Source organism: Orycteropus afer, unplaced genomic scaffold (genome assembly GCF_000298275.1).
Source record: "Orycteropus afer afer isolate SDZICR_OR568_19922 unplaced genomic scaffold, OryAfe1.0 scaffold00277, whole genome shotgun sequence".
NCBI lineage: Eukaryota > Metazoa > Chordata > Mammalia > Tubulidentata > Orycteropodidae > Orycteropus > Orycteropus afer.
In genome coordinates this window covers 4338507-4342103 of record NW_006921864.1, presented here as the reverse complement: position 1 = coordinate 4342103, position 3597 = coordinate 4338507, and positions in this window count along the sequence as shown.

The following is a 3597-nucleotide window of genomic DNA, read 5'->3' as shown; positions in this document are numbered from 1 at the left end:
TAAAGAAATACACTAGAAATGAAATTGAACTTCCAGATATCTTTATGTCATTTTATACTTTAGCATGTTGTTGTTGTTATGTGCTGTCGAGTCAGACCCGACTCACAGTGACCCCTCCTTGAGTTCCCAAGGCAGTATCTCTACGGAAGTAGATTAACTCATCTTCCTTCTGAGGAATGGCTGGTGGGTTTGAACTGCCAGCCTTCTGGTTAGCAGTCAAATGCCTTAAGCATAGGCTTTATATAGTACTTTTAAAAAAGAACAGCTATATTATGTCGGATTAAATTAAAACTAGTTTTCATTGAAAAGTACATAGTATTTGTCAAAATACTAAGTACCAAATAGCAGCAGCAGTATTTGAAGCATTTGTTTAAAAATACATTTGCAAAAAAAATTTTTAAATCTATGATCTCTACTATGACTTTCTTAAATTTGTCATCAATTGTACAATATCTATTGAAATTTATAAACGCTATGAGAAAGGAAAGAAGAAAGTAAAGATATGACATGATTGACAACTTTGGATCAATGTGATGATTGTATCAATTTCAGATACTCTGCTAACAATAGGTGTCTGATTAGACACCACTGACTTTATTGGGAAGTGGATAGGATATAATATACTTGGCAGTGCATTACTTGTTTGAGTTGATTGGATGGAAGACAAATTTCACAAGAAGGAGAGACTGAATCCCATCACTGCTGCAATTACATTGAACACCAGTGGAAAGAAAAATACCCTGTTGCTCCCATAGTCTGCTACCAATTAGTAGGATTTGTTCAAGCCACTGGCTTCCAGAATTCCACAAGATTTCTTTTTCAATAAATTGAACTTGTTTTAGATATGTAAACTTAATAGTAAGTTAAATAATTGAGTCTATGAAAGGTTGGCTATTTTTTTAGTCGACTTCTCCACTCACTCTCAGTAGTTAGTAGTGTGTATAAGATGATGGGCCTACTTGCAAAGAAATACATGTATTGTACATTATTGCATAACTTTTTTTCTTCTATATCAAGTGTTGACATAAATGATAAATATGGTAGTAAAACAAATCATCAGCACTTCTTGGTACATCTTAAATGAAAACTCTGAAGCTATTGAAAATTGGAGTCCCTATCTTTTTTCTGATTGACTTATAACAACATATTTGTTCTGGTGTTTCACGTAAATGTTTTTTTTCTAAGAGTAAACAGAATACATCATTTATTGAATTATTTTACAATAGTATGTAGAATAAACACCTTATAAACAATGCAAGGCAGTTTTTAAGCTTTTATTTGGCTTATAAATTTTGTGTCATCAATATTGACCACCTAGATATTTGAGGTCTCTTGGGATTTTGGAAACAACAAAAACTAAACTGATTGAGGCCACTTTCTAAGGAACATTTTTTTTTAACCATTTATCAAACCTCTTTGCTCTGTTAGACTTCACAAAATGACAAGGCTATTTTAGAGCCATAAACCTCAATGCCCTGTGCAGTTATGGCATGCAACCAAAGACGACTGGAGAGAAAATGAAGCAGTAATTGACTACAGCTGCTCAAGCCTACCATTTCCCAACAACATCCCAAGATTCTTTATATTTGTGTTTCTTTCTTCCTCCCAAGCACAAATCTATGTAAGTCCCTATGATTCATCAAATGGGTAAACTGAGGGAGCTTCCTGTGGCCCTTTGGGTCTCTTCATAGGACCACATGAGTGGTCCTGCCCCAAAAAAGCCAATCATTGGTATGTGTTTGATTGCTTTTAACTTGTTATGTTCAGTTATCTTCAGTGGTCAGGATCAAAGTAAAATGACAGTTATTTTCTTTGTTCACATATTATTTCTAGTTCGGTACAAGCCTTTGCCTTCAAATCACAGGGAAGTGTTCTATCTTTTGGAAGTTGCTATTAAAATATAGAATGGAACCATCACATTTTATTGGCTTAGCCTTCCCCTGCACTGCCTATAAAAACAGACACTGCTTTAAAACCTCTCACTAATGTCCACTTTCTTGAGGGTGGAGCTGACCTCAAGCAGTTTACTACTTGTCTGTTAGTTAAGACTAATTAACTTTGACTTTGTTGTTAGGGCACCCTAATCTCAAGTTTCATCTTAAATAAATTGAATAAATACCGGGTTGAGACAAAATACTGGACAGTAACTGTGTATGACTTTTATATATTAAGATCTATTCTCTTTTTCTTTTGTTTTATGGATCTTACTGATAAGAACACATTGAAAATGTGTAATAATTACATATTTTTAACTCCTAACTATATTTATTTATAAAGAAGGTTACTATGTTTCTGTTGCTTGCTTCTTTTGAAATATATCCAATTCCATTAAAAGCCTATATGAAATATAGGAAGTACATTTTTCCCTAATTATTTTACTGTTCTGTAATTTAAACACTGACATTAATCTTCACATGAAATAATTTGTTCATATTGATTTTTAATTTAAACTTTAGTCCATAGATACTGATGGGATCTCCTGACAAAATTTGTTGCTTAGTTTTCCATCTATTGAGTGATAATCTGAATTGTGTTTTCTTTTTGTTTATCATAAATAGGAAATATTTTGCTGTCATTTCATTAAAATTATAATGGTGAATTCATAGCAACAATGTTTTGTAGATGTATTATTTACATTATACAAGAACATTGTCTTATAAAATTTGAATATAAACCTAGCCTTGTTTGTACTTAAACAATAGCAATGAAAGTGGTGTTTATGCAATACCTTACTTTTGCATATTAAGTATATCAATATAGCTGGACTGCATTGTAACTTAAGTGATGGTCAAGATAATTCTAACCAATAAAGGTAGTTGTAAAGCAGTAATTTTCAAATTTCATTTATTTCATTGTTTTTATTTAGATCTGTATGGATAAAAACTATTTATCATAAAAATATTTACAGTCACAATAACACAGAAAAATAAAAACATTCCAGAAATACTTTCCTGATAAAATGAAGTACTTCCCCAAACACCATAAATCACAGAACTGAATGTGTTTAACAATGACCAAATCAAAATGTCATAAGTTTGTCAAATAATATGAACTCTGTGCTCTGAAAAGTAAACATGATCTACTGGTTTGGAGAGAATCTTTTGAATTCAAGCACTGAATGAGATTAGACATCATGAGTTAGACTTGTCTGCATTGGGCTGGGTCCTCTCTGTGTGTATACCCTGTTAATGTTGGGCATCAATACATTACACTTTTGTGAATTAAATACAGTTTTGTTGTTGTTGTTGCTGAGGATACCTTCTGCTTTGGGGTTCATATACTATTTTTCTTTTTTATTGTTTTTGTTTTCTTAACTTCCTAAGAATTAGTATTCTAAAAAAACTTTATTAACAATCTCTTAAGAATCTCTCTCTTTTTCTTTACTCTGAGTCCAGGATATTTTCTTAAATAAAATCTTTACACAAGCTCTTAAGGAAAAACAGAGCACCATCACTTGGACAAAAAGAATGCTTCTGAATTGAGTACTGCATAACTATATTGACTGTAAAGGAACAACTATGTTTCAGTAGAGATTACACCGTTGCTGTAGTTGTTGTTGTTATGTGCCATAAAGTCAGACCTGACTCATAGAGACCC